This window comes from Zonotrichia albicollis, chromosome 2, assembly GCF_047830755.1.
Source record: "Zonotrichia albicollis isolate bZonAlb1 chromosome 2, bZonAlb1.hap1, whole genome shotgun sequence".
Taxonomy (NCBI): domain Eukaryota; kingdom Metazoa; phylum Chordata; class Aves; order Passeriformes; family Passerellidae; genus Zonotrichia; species Zonotrichia albicollis.
This window is the reverse complement of record NC_133820.1, coordinates 110,976,105-110,994,609: the sequence shown is the minus strand read 5'-3', so window position 1 is coordinate 110,994,609 and position 18,505 is coordinate 110,976,105. Positions and strand designations below refer to the sequence as shown.

Here is an 18,505-nt window from a genome sequence, read left to right as displayed (position 1 = left end):
GCCAGGGAGAGAGAGCAACTGCATCCACAGAGGTGTCTGGGTGGCACCTCTTGTAATCTGTGTTCTGCACAGATTATATGGATTAGCTTTGTGGAGGGATCCCAGGGGCTGAACACGAACATCAGTACCAGAGCATGACATTTTTATCAGAGACATGTTTAACCACTGGGAGCGGCTCTGGTAATGTCTACTTTGAAAAAAAAAAAAAAAAACAACGCTCCAAAGGAAAAAAATGCATATGCTGGTTAAGAGCTATGTGCAGTTCAATGTAGAATACAAATAAGTAGGTTGTGCCAGGGCCAAGTGCACTTTGAAGTAAAGCTGTAGTAAGTGCAAATCAGTGATACAAGTGAAGACACTGAAATAGGGTTTTTGCACGTGCATCTGCACAGACCATGGCTAAGCAGCAAAGCCTGCACAGCACAGTGCCATTCCTGTCTGCCAGCTGAAAAATCACTTGTCTCAGAGGATGAAAAGGTGTTCCACAGGAGATGAGGCTGACAAGGAGCAAGAGAGACTTTAGAAAAGGTAGATGGAGTTTCCTCTGTATTTGCAATAGTAAAGAGTTGTGAGAAAAATCGAGATCTTTTGGGGTTGGTGTGCCAGGTAATTGCACCAACATTTTGAATAAGGGTTGAAAAATGACCACCTCAGAAACATCAGGGAAGGTTATTCTCTTCCTCAGCCCATAACAAGCTGTGTAGTAGAGTTTACCCTTCTGTAATAAAGTCTGAGTCTCTGAAGAGCTCTGTTAACCTTGAAATCTGTGTAGTAGGTTACTTTCCACCTGCAAAGTAGAAAGTACCACTTATTCACAGGCATGAATGACACCAAATCTAGTCCGGAGGCAGACTTGAAGGGACATTTATCTGATGTTTGTGGGAATTTAACAGAGAGGAAGCTTCTGAAATACCAAAACAGAGAGAATAGTAAAATTATTCCCAAAGCGATGCCTGCCTGCTAATTGCTGGCCATCTCCTCTTGTAAAAAGAAGGAAGAGAAAGAGCTCACACATGCAAAAGCGATTGCTGACTTCTGGGGAAAACTGTTCTCTTTCTTCTCTTGATTTCGGATATTTTAAATGAGGAAAGCAACATATCAGACTAGGGAGAGAGGGAAAACTGTCAATGTTACCTTGGTATCTGATGATCAAAGATATGTCCCCTCCCTGCAGTGCCCTGAGAATGGCAGCACTTGTTCCTGAGGAACTGCTCTTAGCTCAGAACAGGCAATGTCCCTTCATTCCCTGTGCTGCCACACAGATCAGGAGCTGCCTGCCTGCCTTGGGAGAGCAGGATATGAAGCTTTTCCCAATAGAAACAGGGCAGCTTAACCAGTTATCCTCTGCCAATGAAAAGAAGCAGGAAGATAAGTGTCAGAGAATGGTTATTCCCTGGGTGGTGACACAGCTGACATGTATTTTCTTGTGAAGATCCGGTGAGCTACAGATATTAAATAGCTGGAATTTATAAAATTCATGGCCAGCTTTCCTACTCACCTTCCTTTCATCATTTGAAAAGTCTGTGATTTTTCTCTGACTACTATACTTTAAACATAGAAAATAATAGAAGCTAAGAGAAACATGGGTTTGTTCTTTACATTGTTACCACTTTACTGTGTGCATTTTAACACTCAGAATGTACTGGCTTTCACTGACATTTCCATCATGTTGGAGTGCCTGTATGCCCCTCATGTTTCTAATGAGGCACAGAGTATAGAGAACATAAATGACAGGAAATAGGCTGCAGTTTTTTTAATGACCAAAATAATATATATTTTAAAGCTCTAGCCTAAGGTTACAGCACAACAAAGCAGGCAGTCTCTTTCTTCTGCAGTTTACTTGAAAACTAGGACCAAATTTCAGTCTCCTCAGGTGACAGAAAACAACAGAGTTCCCAGTACAAAAGCAGAGACCCATACACCATCCAGCTCTGTAGTCTATTTTCCAAGAATTCAGTGACACCTTTCCTTGTAGAAGTAAAGCAGACGAGGGCAGGACAGACAGTCAATGAGACAAAAGAAAATGGAGAAAAAATTAAAATCAGTCTATACTGTGAAGACATTAGGTGAGGGTGTTCAGGACCTGCTGTGAGAGACCTAAATCAAGACATGCATAACAGTTTCCCCCATCTCACCAGGCAAAGGGTTGCACTGACTTTGCATCAGAAATGATGAACAGCATCAGCTCGTCTGAGTTCTTAATGTACATCACACCTTTTGTATAACATTTTTCCAGAACTATGGGACAATTTTCTGAGATGAGAATTATTTTTTGTCACCTGTAAATTGCACTTTTGTGAGGAGCAATACTGAAGAAAAGGAAGGTGAGATGTCGGTGGTGTGAGCTGGTGCATCAAGGCTGCACAGCTGACAAATGAGATTTCTGACAAGGAGAGCTCTAGGAAGAAAAAAAAAAAAGAACCAAGTTCAATTCCTGGTGATTTGAACAGACTGGTGAAATTGGAGGCTGTCATTGGGAAATCCTGGTTTGCAGACACAAATGGACAGTGGACATTGACATGAAAATGACAGTGTGAGTCAGTCTCTGAATTATGTTTTTAGGTGTAAATGGTCTTTTACCTGGGTCTTGGCAAGGGGTTAAGACAGGGTATTAGCAAGGTCATGGTTACTGCTTGCATTACAAGCCATGTTCAGGACCCATCATTCCAGCTGCAGTTTTCACAAGCAGTATGTATTGAAGCTGTTGTGTAAGTACACATAAATACATGTATACGGGCTGTAGCAGATAGGGCCTGGCGTTCGGAAGATCTCGTGATGTTACGGGAAGACAGGGCCCCTGCCCCCTTAGATAAGAAAATTAACATAGGAATGTAGCCCCCCGAACTGGATTCCGGTAACTTTCCACTTGCCCAGGTAACTTTCCATCCCCTACTAACCATAGATGGTAAAGACAGACCCCCACCTGACGTAGAAGCCCCCTAGACTATAAAACCCCACGGGAAGAGAGAATAATGGCCTTTGATCCTCCACCATATTGGTGCCCGCGTGTTTCTTAGGCCCGAGCGACCCTGGGGAAATGGGTCGCCGTGCTGTTTCCTGAAACCAGGCCGCCTGCCTTGTATCAGAAGGCAACAACGGGCTGAAGCCTCCTGAGAACCACTAAATTTATTTGGAGAGATGAATGGCAATCAAAAGAATTTGTTTGTATTCCACCTGAAGAGTTGAACCCGGGGAGGAAATAAAAACAAAAATAAACACTATCTAAAGCTATCTAAAGATTTCTTATTCCTTACTTCCATGTCCTTTGCATTTTACCAGAAGGTGTTACTAGAAATATTCAGTGGCAAAGGGTGTCTGTAGTATCAAGATTTTTCTTGTTCTTTCTGATGCATGGCAGAGTTGCTGTATGATGATGGAGCAGGAGCAGTCCAAAGGCTTTTTAATTTTGTGGACACATAGTGTTGGCACATTAATCTGTTCCTTGGGCTTGAACTTCCATTAAGTCAACTTATGCTATAGTACTAAAAATGTAACAAAATTGAATTTGGGGAAGGCAAAACTTATAAGAGATTTGCTGCTACTGGGAGTGTGAATCAGACCTTTTCTGTAGCAAAGTTGCAAACATTATCTGAATGTGAGTGCACAGAGACAGTGAACTTCTTTTCTTGGTTTTAGCTCTGATTTGATAGAGGGGAGTACCTGTTTGTTTCTGTACTTAAGAGATTGTCTGCAAACCAGCAACAAAAGGATCTATCCAAGATGCTTTTGATAACTTCCAGGCAGGACAGCACAATGAGCATAGCAGCTATAGATGTATGCTCTGATATCAAGTAGTGAGTGCTTTTTGAGATAGTGAGGTGGATTTTGTTCATATCCAGTGCCTTGGACTATCATTTCTGAGACATTTTCACATCTATCTTTGATCTGAAATGTGTTAATCTAATGAGTGGGTAGAGAAAATGAGTTACTATGGGAACAATGTCTTTAACTTACTGGCCCAGCTGGTTGCTCTGGCAGTCGAAGCACACCGCAAAATGGAGTGAGGCCACCAGAGACAAACGTGCATTTCAGTCTTAAAGGGAGCACTCACCTTGGGCTTGGGGTGTGAAGGATAACAGCAGACCTCTGGGAGCTCCATCATGTGCTTAAAGCAAAGAGAGAAGATGGGGAGTGTAGGATCTGACTCTGATAAGGAAACTTATCTAGTGGGAAGGAAACAAAGGCTCTTCTTATGGGTTTCTTGGGGTGTAACTGATAAATTATAAGGACAGCTGTTAAAGCTTAAAGCTTTTAAATATGTTCTGATGGTCATTAGCAAGGTATTTCACCATTAAACAGTTCTGTGGCCTGCTTTTGCTTCCTATTTCTTCTGTAGGCTCACAGAAGAAGCCCTGAGTATGAAAAGCAGGGGTGTGTTCACCCTTGACCTGGAGAGCAGTGGTACCTGCAGTGGTGGCTCCTGATCTCTGTGGAGGAGTTGTTGGCTGGGAAGCAGCATCCTGTATTGGTATTAAATGTCCTCTGTTTGCACCTTCCTAAAAACTTAATGCACAGGGAGAGGGAAAAGCTGAATTTCTTATTACTGCTTATTAAGGGGAGAAATTTCCTCTGAGTGGGAAAGTCTTAATTTTCTCTTATTTGATTCCTGTCTTTGGCCTATTACCTGAAGAAGGCAAAGGGAAAAACCTGTGGGCATCCTGCCTCCCTTCAGCTCACTTCCTCTCAGTGGCATGTGAGCATTGGGTGAGTACTCACCCCAACTTCAATACCTACAGGTGAACAGGAAATAGTTCCTCTGGGTAATTTCTTTGATACCTACATTCCTCACTGTGTAATGTCTCCTACTTTCTAACGTGGTTTTTGCCTACTTTCTCGGGAAAAGCACTGTACAATTTATGTGGTTAAATCAAATCAGGATCTAAGCATTTTGACCTGCATTTTTTTAATGAAAAGTAAGTGAAGAACAATTAATGAAACATTCTGGATCAATATCAACTCTGAAATAAATAGTAGACATGCAAACATTATCAAATTACTATGATTTGCTGGATTTCTAACTGGGTTTTGACCACCACTCTCCTATTACAATGTTTCTCTCCACAGTCACAAATTTTTGTACCTTCTTGTTTTTTCAAGTTGATTCCTGCCCTCAAGGTCTCTTAGCAGTCCCTTACTTGCTGTGTAACCAGGCTGGCAATCAACCTGAGGTAGATTAGTCATTGATAATTTCCTCCCAGCACTGTGAGCTTTTGGGTGATGCCTTCTCAGACAGCTGCAGGTCTTACACTGCCCCACGTTATGTCAGTGTTGATCTTCTCCTGGCTACTGTTGTCCAGGAATCACTGTGGGTCTGTGTGGATTCCCCACACCCGCCCTCAGACTGGTCCCTGCCCTATTTCTGTCATTGGAGCTATGCTGCTCTGCCTGTGGCCCTGGTGCTTGGATTCTTCTGATTTCTGTGTTGTTATTGTGTCCCTACAATTAGAACTTCTTCTCACTGGTACTGTTTCTAAAGTTTAATGTTCTGCTCTTTGCTTGACTCATTTATTTGCTAACTTTGTGTGTATGCATCTCTATTGAAACATCAGGGACTTGCCTAACTTTGAGCTCACCTGCCCAAGATCACCTAGCTGGGGAGGGCTAGGCTGCTTTTTCATGTGTACATGGCAAGGGAAGGGTCTCACTGTCTTTAGTGCCCCAGGCACATCCCCAGGCAAGGTAGGGTCACACTATGCAAGGGTTTGGACACAAGGAGACTGCCTTTTTCCTGGTTTGAGAATGAAAACACTGCTGAAAACATCTGATGAAAACAACGGCACCCTGTTGTAAGCACCCTGAGCTGAGTGCTGCAACACCTGCATTCCCAGTCCACAGAAGTGCAACTGCATCATCTCCCTGCCAGCCTTTGGCAACTGTGCCTCTACACCTCTGGCATGTTCCCAAGCTCTTCTCTGGAGAGCTTTCTATGATGCAAAGAGGTCAATAATACAAATAATTAATGTCAAGTGGCTGTCAATAGATACTAGGTCTGAAAATGTAGCACGTGTAAGCCCATATTAATTAATTGCACCCCATTCTGAAATATGAACATCAAGCAAACTAGGAGGGATGGTATGGTGATAATGATCAATGCTTACTTTTTCCTGGGAGATGTTGAGAAGCAGAGCAGCTTTGACACAGCTAAATCCTAACCGAGTTGATTTATCTTTCCCTTCTTCTGAAATTGAATTTTTAAATATTTGATAGTTAATGGTGTAATGCTTACTTTACAGAAAGTTTAGGTGCTCAGGTGTAATATTAAAAATTCCTTTAATGTATTGATTTAAAATACAAAAAGAAGAATTACACAGGAAAGCAGCAAATGAGAAATTAAGTTTTTATCTCAACACACAGACTGCTTTTTCATGTGATCTGATCCATGTGTTTGCTATTTATATTTCATATTTAGGCCTTGCATCTGGTGCATTTAGCCCAAACCAGTTCCCTGCTCTCAGAAGCATTTTATGAAGGTGGAGGGACAGGGATCTTATCCTGACACATACAGACCTTGAAAAGGGTGATAGCAAACAAGACAGATCAGACCAACACCACCACCATGTTAAAAAGAGCCCCTGTAAAGATCTTTCCCATACAGACAGAATTCCTTTCCCAGGGCAGTTCTGAGGGCGGGGAACTGTCACTGCGGTGAGGCTGCAGGGGACTGGGGTGGCTGAGGGTGGGGAGAGCCTGGAACACATGTCCAAGTGGTTAAGAGTCAAGGAGCCTGCCTGTTTGGTGCCACTGAGCTGAAATTAGTCTGCTGGTATGAAAATAAGTTCTCCAGACTGAGATCTTAATTTTGATCATGCTGGATATTCTTCCAGCTAAGCAGCATAACTTGTTGAGCACAACAATTTTTCAGAAATTGCTCTATGGAGTCCCTTTGGGTGCTGAGAAACTTCAGTCTGTGGTGGAGTAGCCAGTGTTATCGAAACGTAGTGAATTGCAGTAATTCCTACAATTACTCGTGACTGATTTATCACTTGATTGTAGGAATTCAGTTTAAGTAGATTTTTTCCCATCTCTCTTGCTCTCTAATTGATTTTTTTTTTTGAATGCTGAATGTTGGAGTTTCTCTCATAAAGTAGATTAAAGTCATTATAGCTGTGTGCTTTTTAATCATTCTGCTGTATAATTACTGTTGCTGCCACTCTCTTCTGGTTTACACTGCTTCTTTATTAGCAACTTTTATTGCCAGAAGCTTTAAACATTTAATAATCTGTCAAAGTGGTAATTTGTTGTCTTTTTTTTTCTTTTTTTTCTTTTTGCTTTTTTCTTCTTTTTTCTTTTTTTTTTTTTCCTGAAGACATTTTCAGTGATATGTTCAAGCACCTGGCCTGCCCAGATGCTTTAATGTTCACTTATCTCCGTCTAGTTGGCCTCATGTTATTTTTAATTGCCCTTCTTCTGGATAACCAAAGTTACCCATTCATCTCAGAGTATAAATAAGTCATATGTAACTGCATCAGGCAGTAGGAAAATAGACTGTCCAGAAACAGTAATGAGGGTGATGGCCAGAGATGATGGATAGGCTGTCTGTTGGCACCAGCAAAAGATCATTATTGGAGCCTGATACAGCATTCATAGTAAATACAGGCTGTAGTGATTTCCATACCATGGAGGGATTATGCCCCAATTTCTTCTTTTTAATGCTTTTTGGGGTTTCCACTGAGGGTCTCTGCGGAAACACAGCTATCCTTCTCCCTGAGCTCCCAGAGGCTTTTCCTAGATGATGTATATCAGCTCTGGAGGAGCTTGCCTTTCTCAAAAGCCAGGAAATGCCAAACAGTTAATAAACAGTTAATGGGTGGTATTTTATGTCTGTAAGAAGCCCTTGGACTGCAGTTCTGGCCGAGATGAGCAGAAGTCACTTCAGGGGCTATGGCTCCCTGAAGAGCCTGAGGAGCCCTGTTCTGTGGCAGCTGTGTATCCATCAGACTTCATTGTCGCTGAGGGGCAGCACTGCTGAGTGATGGCATTTTGCAACAGTGGCAGCAGTGTCCTCTGGGGTCACAACCATGAGCTGCAGCAGTACCCAGTTCTCATGCAGTTCTCATTCACCCAGCACACCCTGTGCCCCACTGGAACAAGGCACCATTGGTTCTGCTGCAGCAGCTGCTCTTTACCCAAAATATTCATTGGAGCTGGCAGCTGACCCCCACACGTTGCCCCTGGGCCTCACCACAGGCATGGGACCTCAGAGGTAGGGCAACAGTTTCCAAGGCAGCTTCTCCTGTGGACATGAGGTGCTGGGAGATGGGACAGCAGCAGGAAGGGCTGGAAGAAGTGAGCAGCTCAGTATAGATCACTGAAAGTGGGGACATGGTGGCCTGTTGGTAAATAAAGGACTCTGGTGGTGGGGAAAGAGTTCCATTCCTCCCGTCCTCATGGACAGGACAAAATGAAGTGGGTTCCTCTGGGCTGGAGCTAAGAATTTAATTCCTGGTGAGGAAAGAGGCTGAAGCTTGGGAGCAGAGCACCTGGGGACCTGGTGGCATTTCAGCTGCTGGTGGTTTCAAAGGAGTGCCTGAAACATGAGCCTGTGGAATCTGACACGTGTATGATGGGCTCCTCCCTTCCAGCAGGATGGGTCAGGCTGGCTCTTAATTATCTTTCCCCTCTGCTCTCTGTCTGTGGAAGTGCAAGCCAGACGGAACAGATATGCTGGGATTTGCACATACATCTCCCCTAAAAATCAAAACAAAAACACGGAATAAAGGTTTTGACACACAGAGAAAAGAGTACAATTCAAAGACATCAATCATTTATGACTGAAAATAAGGAACAATTGCTTGTGGAAAATAAGATATTTACCTATATTTTAAATGACATCTTACAAATTTCTATTTTCTTTGCTTTATAGTTGTTTGTAGGGGAAATAATTACTTTACTTTTTTCCTAGATTCCTTCAACCATTTTGGGATAAGCTTTTTCATTAATGGCAATGACTGTCTGCATTTCTTTTAGCACCTTGTCTGTGCCTTATTTTATCTTGTCAGAGAAAATTAGCAGATAGATAGCAATTCTTAGGGTTGTTCTTGTCTATATGATTATCCAGACAGGATTTTGACAATTTCAGTATAGTAGTCTCCTCTCAGGAAGTCTTTGATTGTACTAAAACATACTCTAAAGTGCTAATTTCTTAACCTTCTAGAGTTCATTATTTGGAGAGATAAAAATTGAGTTAAAAATTGCCTAACAGGTCATCATACCAAGGTATAATCCAGTTAAAATTTTCTCAAATTTAATTAAGTAGGCAGTATACCATGTATTGATTTTAAAAATCTTCTTAATGTAGTCATATTATAAAACTTTTGACTTTTTTTTCTGTTTTGACAGAGCCGGTTTTTACTTCAGCATTTTGTTTTGTAAAACTGTCACCATCTTGATGGCTTCTCAGTTGTATAAGACTTTGACCTCTGGACCAATTCTGGGTTTGGAGAAAACACAAGGGCAAAATTATCTACTTCCTTGCCACTTGTGAATAAGTTTCTCATATTACATTAACATGAAGAAGCTGAAGGCTGCTTTAGATTAACTTCTGAAGGACTGATGTTGTGGCCTTAATTAAAATGCATCATTTGCATTTTCAAAACAGAAATTTTTGTAAGTTCTTCTTTCAAGTGTTCTTTTTGCCCTGATAATTACAATTCTTGGTTCAGTTCTTTTCTAGCCTGGAACAAAAGCAAAGAAATAAATAGTTAAATTCATGAAGAGACAACTTCAACTATGACTCATATTTCTGGAAGGTGGGCAAAAGTCAGACAAGTTGAATTCAAGAGCTGCTCTGTGGTGTTGGATAAAGAGGAGGATCCCAACTTCATCACTCCTTATCCATTTCCATCTATGGCTTTCCTCTGCAAAATCTTTGTTTTGTGGATTTGGGAACTACAGCCATAGCCTCCTGTCACTGGGCTGTTCAGTGACCTCTTATGGGAGAACAGGAAAAGGTCTGGTGCCTCAGCATCAATTAATAACCAAAATATATGTGGCGAAAGAGAAACAAAAGGAAAGTGAAGTCTGGATGTCTCTACAGGGATAGAGTTTTAAGTCTTCCTGTGGACCTTAAAATGAAATTTGAATGTCCACAAGTATGGGGAGTATTTGAACTTTGACCTCCTCCAGTTGCTTTGCTTTTAAAGAAGGTAATTTAAATAGTGGCACTGGCTTTCTGATGGTCTTTGGCTCATCTACAGACACTGCTCATCTCAGTGGTTGAAGAGGAAGGGAATAGGTTGTTTGGGGGGTGGGGAGGCTATTAAAAAACATTAAAATTTTTTTTTGTTTATATCTTAAGTGCTGAAAATACCATAAAAATGCTTTTCTGGTATGCAGATACTGGTCTTTTAAACATAAAAATGATTTGGTTTTAAAAAAAATTCAGTTGTCTTTCTTTAGAAAAAGATATCTTGTGGCAAACCTGAACTTGACAGTATTTGTTCAATTCACTGTAACTACTAGAAATGCTTCATCTATTCAAAAGCTTTCATGACAACCTCAGGGACTGTTAGGCTTTAATATAATCTGGTTTTATATCTAATTTTTCTCTCAGATTATTTCCCTTTTTGTTTTTTCAACTTGTCTACATTTTTTATTATAGTAATTTTTTCCCTTCAAAGGTAGCAGCAAAGCAGTAGTGTTTCAAACTACTAATTTTATCTAAATTCCTAGGGTCCAGTTCTTATGCAGAGCTAAGCTATTTATTGTTAAAATAATGTTGCAGGTTTGCTACTGAACAAGCTCATTCAGTCAATAGCTCCTGTTTGATAGACTAAATAAATTATGTTGTGCTATGTGATAATCTCTGAGTTTTCCCACCACCTGACAGAAGGCTCATACTGAAGTGGGAGTGCAGAAATGGAGGAATTGACAGGCCTAGAGAAATGGACAATTAAATTGGTATACTGAGGTCTGTGGCAAGGCAATGGAATAAGGTAGAATACGTGCCTGGAATATCAAAATCTTACATGCTAGTTTAAAGTGTCCCAGGAGAACTACTGGACAGATACTGCATGAAAAGCAGATGATATTCTTGTTTCAGCAGGTTAGGTGGCTTATCAGCAGCCTAAAACTTGGAAATATGGGGAAATGAGGCCAGAACACTTTGGAAAAAGGAACATTTTTCCAAATATATATTTGGAAAAAAAAATATATATATATTTCTAAAGCAATAATCTGCTTATTTTCAGCAAATATGTTTTGAAGCAACCTCTGCTCAAAGAGGAAGAGGCCTGAGGTATTGCAAGGAACGAAATGGTGTTTTCAGCAGCAGGACCCTTGCTCCAAGGTTGCAGTCTGGTCGGTGGTGCCAACAATTACACAAGTCACAGATTTCAAATGTCACTGTTATCCAGCCACATCTACAGTGTCTCACATGGCAAAGTGACAGTGAGAAGTGTTTATATTTAAGATATCACTTGCTTCTGCCTTACATCCATACTGTAAAATGTTCGATTCTATTGGTTCTTATTTAAGTAATTTCCCACTTCAGAAGAAGAAAATGTTTTATCAACTAAGTGCAACTGCCTTGCCCCTTGGCTGGGACAGAAGAGATGCATCAGCAAATGCCTGGGCAGATGTAAATGCATTGCTAAATAAATGGGCCCTTATGAGGATCTGATTTCAATTTTGGGATAAGTAAATTGGTTTGCTTTGGCATTACTTTTTTTTTTTCTTCTGGATGTATTTTTTCCCATAACTACCAATAAACTGCAAATAGGATGATAGAAAAGAAACTGTATTGTGAGTCATAAATAGAATTATTGAATAAATAGAAGCTGTAGGATCTATGCTGCCAATGTGTAAGCCAGATAGCATATCTTGACTGTACAATTTTATTTCTATTTTCATAGAAGCAGCAGTTAAAAAAATCATTATCACATGCATCTGAGCTAATCATATTTGATTTGGATGTTACTGGGATGCAATAGACAGGAATCCCCAGGGTGCCATTTTACTAAGACAGTTTTCAGAGAGGAACCACAGTTTCTGCAGCAAAGCACCACTGATTTACATGGATTTTCTTGTCACATGTTTTGGCAAAATGTATCAGCTTGTGCTTCTTAGCATCAACAAATGATACTTGACTTGCAAACAAGCTCCTTGGCAAGTACCCAGCCACAGGAGTCTTGGAGACTTGACTGTATAAAAAGACTTTCATTTCACCAATTTCTGAACTGGCACTGTCCCTGCCATGGTTGTCTGCAGCCGCTTGCTGATCCCTACTCTTGATTCTTGGATATTGAAGCTATTCAGCCTGTTAGCTTTTACCAAATTCCAAGCAATGAAAATTAGACATTTATTCTTTCAATTTCCATGTAAATGCCTTAAAGGGCTCTCAAGCTCATTTGTGCTCTCATGTTTGAAATTAATCTTTTCTACCATGTGACATTGGTATCTTTACCCTCACAATGTAGGTCTTTCAAAACCGTACACCTTTTGAAGAAAAGAGGCAGCTTACTTTGTATTTTTCCTGTGATGCCTACTTGTTCCTAATGAGTTTAAATATAAGAAGCATAAACCCATCTGGAAATAAAATTATGCTCTAGGTTCACTAAAAAAAGTAATTACATTATAATCAAACTGTCACTTTTTGAGATAATGGGAGGTGAAATACACTACATGCTGACAAAAGAAGAGGATGGTTTGCTCTTTTAATCATCATCCATGGCACAAAGCAGTGAAGCAAATCTGAATTACGTACCGTGTAACCAGGAGCCAGGCAGGTAAACCTCAGCAGTAGAACCGGGGAGATAGATGAGCTTTCCTTTGGTGGGATGGGAGATCCTTCAGCTTATGCAGCCCAATACATGTGCAGGCTACTACTGTCAACAGACTGACAGCCCAAGGGTGTTTGGACACATGGTGGGAAGCACTGACCTGTCATTAGGAAAGGCACTCTATTCCTGTGTCATGTTTTGCACAGAATTTCAGTCTTTGCTGCTGTAGCAACTCTTGCATTACCCTCTTTGCTTCATGTTGTGGTGTGTTTTAAACTTTCAGGTCCCTTCCCCAGGTGTACCAATACTCTCTTCCCCTCCCCCCCTCGTCCCTTGCTGAGTGAGTCCTGTCAATCAGGATTAACATTCCAACAAGGCGTCGTGTGGTTGGTCAAGTTCAAAGGATGCCCCTCAGGCCTGGGGGTCATTGGCCTGTCTAGCTGTCATTCCCCCCTGAGACCCTGCCCCTCCCACCTGGTTGGTGGCTCACCTGTCCCCTCCCCTCCCCCTGCCCTGGGAGCTTAAAAGGTGAATCAGGCCATGCAGTCGTGATTCTGTTGGAGCTGTTCCTAAGATTCAGGCCTCTGTAACCATGGAATAAACCTCTGGATATAACCCTCCAGCAAGAATCCTCTCCTTTTTCTCTTCACCATCGCCTGAAGCTTTTCTCCTGAGATAAACGGAGTTCCTAACAAGCCTGGACTTGTTTAGTGCCCAGCTGCAACCACCAGCAAGCTAAAGGTGTCTGTGGGGTGATACACCACAGCTGCCGCCTTTGGCCTAGCAGCGAGGGTCAGACTGGCCCAGGCACAATCTAACTGGTAATATTGGGATTCATATTCCAATAGCTTCACCCGAAGCAGTTGAGCCCCACCAAGCAGCCTGTGCTCAGCAGAGGATGACCCCTGTCTCAGGTTAAACATGTGAGGGAATTGGGCCAATCTGAGTGTGTGAGTTGTCTTTCTCACATTTTGCTGTACATTATGACCCTCTCGACCTGCACTACTGGAAATGCCTTGGTTTAGGTGAAATCCATGGTCCTGTGTAGCCCCTAGGCAGATGGCAGCATTCAGGAGTGATTTTCTTCAATCCTTCAGACCCTTGTCATATGAGTTGAATTGTTGAATTAAGTCCTTTTTTCCCTTCTGCCTTAAATTCTTTGAGATACAGATCTGTTCCCTGTTTTCTGTTCTCTGTCAACAATGGATCCTTTTCACGGGCAGATCCTTGTTCTGACACCTGACAATGGGTTGGTGGCAGGCGGTGGGCATGAGAGTGCGGCACAGGGAGAGGGAGAGGAGCTGGTGGTGACAGTCAAGATGCCAGCCTTGTTGTTCCATCAGGAACCAGGGAGGGGACAGGTGGGTGACTGCCAGTTTATCTTCCTGGATGAACCAAAGCTGGTGAAATATTTGTGCCCAGGAGAACTTCTCTTGCTGCCAGTAATCTAATGAAAGAGAAATTTGTTCTCACAAAAGGGCTTTCTCCTGGTAACTGAAAATAAAAAAAGCTTCAGAAATATGAACAGATTGAAATTCATGTTTTGTAGTCTGTTTTTTTTCTGTTCTAGATATAGAAATGGTGACATACTGAGAGGTCCGTGCTGTGTAAGTGGCACAGCTGATAGCTTTATTCAGTGTCTTGCTTTTCATGCTGTGAATACAGTGACAGAGTAGCACTCCTTGCTGTGCTGGCCGAGCACAGGATTACTTTAATACACAACAGATAAGACACACTTTGTATATTCATGACACATCTATATCGCAGGGTCCTGAGAGCCTCAGCACCAGGGGTGCTGGTTCATCTCCATGCCCCTATTGCAGCACACATCAAGGCTCACTGTTCACCCTAAATTCACAGCAGAGCCAAAGGTCGAATTTGTGCTCCCTGGCGGATTTTAGTCCTTAAGAAGACTGGAGGATGAACATATGCCATGCATATTCACTACCCTTGGGACCCATTACCTTTCTGGCTCTTTCTGCTCACATTTAAATTGACCTCAAGTTGCAAGAAGTGCAACCAAAAAGGCTTCCAAATAGATTAGATGGTGCTCCTCTTTTGGTTTGTTGTTGCTGTTGTTATTGTTATTGTTATTGTTATTGTTATTGTTATTGTTATTGTTATTATTATTATTATTATTATTGTTGTTATTGTTATTGTTATTATCATTATTATTAGCTATTTAGTTGTTTGTTTGAGGCGGCTTTTTTTCTATAAAAAAAGCTTAAACAGTTTAAACAGCTGGAGCTTGAGTTAAGCTGTAGAGGTCTGTTTGTGGTACAGGCAAGCATCATTGTTTCTACAGGGAAAGCTGAGTTGAAGAAGGGGTATAACCTTTTAGAAAAGAAACGCAACCTCTGGATCTAATCTTGCTCACCTCTAGCACAGAAATATGTAAGGCTTTTCCTTCTGCTCCTAGTCAGACACAGAAGATATGTTGCTCAAAGCTAGCAAGCAGCTTGGGAAATGTTGTGAAAGAACTAGCTGTACTCTCTGACTTTCGTTTTAACCTGAGCTGGTCATCATTAGAGTCCCATAAACAACTACATCTTTCTGCTACTGTATGTCCTTGCCCTGTAAAGATCATAGCAATGCAATAATTTAGCTCAGATAAATGTGACACTGAAAGGCTAAGATCTTTCTTTTACCTGCTTGCAGTAGCTTCTGCCTAGCAATGTAAACATCTTGCATGATAAATAGGAAAATTCAATTTTTCTAAAATGTTAAGTCCTTAGGGTTTTTTACAAGTGAAGGCATGGAGGAAGACAAAATTACCCATCTGGGCCTGAAATCATATTCTTGGTATGTATCACACCTCTGGATAGTAACAGGTGATTTTGCTGATTCTTCTTTGCCTGAAGAAATATGGCAAAATTACTGTAAAAGGTTCATGACACGGCTGGTATTTAAGGATTCTGCACAAAAGTTACAAATTCTGGCCTGACTCAATGAACTTGGTGTTAGACTTTGACAATGTTACTGGTTTCTTTTTTTTCTCTTTTTGTTTCCCCTCTGTGTTTCTTTCTTCAACTACTATTCTGAGTGTAAAACAGACACGTATGTATCAGCTGGTCTGTTAAGGTCTTTTCAGGGGCTGATGATTTTTCCTGGTTCTGAAAGGTAGAGAGGTATTAGACTTTTTTGTTCCTTCTGTGCGGGGGGCCAGGGCACAAAGTTTCTGACACAGCTTGACACTGAGGGACTAGATGTACTTAAAATGTATTTACAGAGCAGGATTATTTTCTCGTTTCTGGACACCTTTTATCCATATATTTGTTTGAGGTGCTATAAGTCCCTCAACTGTCACCAAAGGACTGCACTTTTCCTTGTAACCAGGCTTCCATGTACTAGTTCTTTGGAGAGCCGAAACCAGCATCCTCTTTCCCGAAATGGCTGAGGATCTCTGTCTCCTGAGATTATGTTGCTCTCCCATTCTTCCCCCACCCCAGTGCTGAGGTGCATCATGTGGGCAGGGCAATATGGCTCTGAAACTGTTTATCTTATAAAATCATTCTCTTATAAAAACCCATGTGAAGAGTGGTGATGCTGATAACTCACATCACTTCTTTTTGGCTTTTCCTTCTTCAGTCATGCTGAGACTGAGGAAAATTAATATCACACTTGTTATAAACCCATCTTTGTGGCATATGCAGACCCTCCTAAAAGCATGTCAAAACAACTCACTTAAGCATGGCAATTTGCTAAAAAGTCATAGAATGGAAAACAGGACTTTGGAGGACTTTGCAACTAAGATTTTTAATAGAATATCAGCTCAGAGGTGGGTGATGAGTTTTGATTGCAAAGAAAGCAAGGATGTAGGTTTTAGGAATCAATCTCTGATGCATTTTAAAATCCATCTGTGCAGTGTCTATGTGCAAGAAAGCAGCCTTCTATGTGATCCCTGCTCTTCAAGCAAAGGCTGCAAGGATCGTTGACATGGATAAAATAAATCATTGGTCTTAGTACAATATTGGAATGAAACATCCTCTAAAATCTAACCTGCTTAGGCCTAAAACAGCTTTCACTTGCTCAAGTGAGAAGATGCTGACCTGCTTGTTTAGTTTTATACTGTAATTATCCTTGTCTTTGTAAAAATACATTACTTCAATTTCTACTCTCTAGATTAAAAACAGAATTGCTAATTTTAGTAAGTCAGGATTTTATCCTGATTAATAAATCAGGTTTTTCTGTTTCATTATAAAATTCACATGGATTCATTAGAAACAATGAGGACTGTTTACACTCCTGACTTACAATGTATGTGTGAAGGAAAACAAGAACACGGGAAGGATCATCCCACTCTCACTTAATGTGTTTGATAAAGAAGGAAAACTCCTTTCTTTGCAGCACCTAATAATAAGCTCAACTGAAAACATAGAGGCTTGGAAAAAAAAGCATTTCTTTACATGACTGCAAACTTTCTTGGCCAGCATTTCACCAAGTTCTCTCTAATGTAAATCATGTAAATTACACAGCACTTCAGTTCTGGCCACAGAAGTAAGTAGAAACCTGAAATTAATAACATTTAATCAAATTTGGTTGGTTTGGGTTTTTTTTTTTGTTTGGACTAAACATATTTTTCCAATGGAGACATTGCACTGCATGCTGGACCTAATTTCCTAGTAGAAAGAGATAGTGTGCCAGAGCTTGGCATGTGTTTCCAACTCTGTTCAGAATCTTGTGTTTTTCCTGTCCTTATTGCCATGCAGACATCAGTTCTTTCTTTCTCCACAACCATATCTGACCAATGTGTGCAAATCCAGTTCTAATTGCAAAGGCAAGAAATAAGTCTAAAATGGGACAAATAGACATAATGGCTATGTGGGTTTATGGGGTTTTTTTGTTTGTTTGTTTTACATTTTCCTTTGCTTCAGTGCTATTAGTTAATTTTATTAACCTCACTGTTCAGTCTTACCAAAGTGATTACTTCAGTGCATGACACCTGCTTGGTGCAAGCCTGATTTGCACTTGCATCTCCCAAATGCAACCATTCCAAAAGGGTAATAAGATAAATAGAAAGAGAAAATTCAGGAGTCAAAAGTCAAAGAGTATATTCAGAGGCTTAGACTCCCAGGGGAGATTTTTATGTATAGAAGACAAATCTAGCAAGTCATAGTTGCTGAGACACACGGATGTCAAGGCTCAGGAGGAGTGACTACCTAGACCATTAATAACAGAAGTAAATTGCACTCAAATATGAAATTGCAAATACAGTCAGTGTTTATCCCTTAAAAATGTCTTGCACATGAGCACCATAACGTTGAAATGAATCTTTCTTCCTTTCACATTCTCTATTGCAAATAAAGTTGCTGCTTTTGCTGAACTATCTTTCCTACCAATGCTCCGTGGCAGCCATGCTGCAAAGATACTGATGAAAGAAGAGAATTCATTTTACGTGGAGCTGGTGTTCCATATGAGTCTTGCTTTTGTCATTTCCAAAGGCTGGATTTTATGGAAGCTGCCAACAGATCTGGTTGGAAAAACACAGTGATCTGAAAGATGGCCTTGTCTTTCTCATGGTCTGCCTAATTAAAAAGCTAATTGAATATCAGCTCAGTATGAGCTTTCTCCCTGCAGACATGATCTTTGCTCAGACATCAAGTGATGCTTTTGAAGCATCAGAATATGTAGGCAGTGGTCAAGGACCAAGGCTGAGAACAGACAGCACCCATTTGAAGCCTCAGCAGGACACATTTGAGAGTGAAAGCCTGGACTGATTTGGTCTTTATGTTTCCTAAAGGCACTTGGAAGCACAGAGCAGTTTATGGCTTTTTCATAACTAAGAC

At 40.9% G+C, this 18,505-nt stretch overlaps 1 protein-coding gene across 1 annotated transcript in view; it reads left to right on the top strand.

The window, feature by feature from the left end:
• The window catches only part of CD96 (CD96 molecule), a 92,300-nt gene that overhangs the window by 12,980 nt on the left and 60,815 nt on the right, over positions 1 to 18,505 (top strand).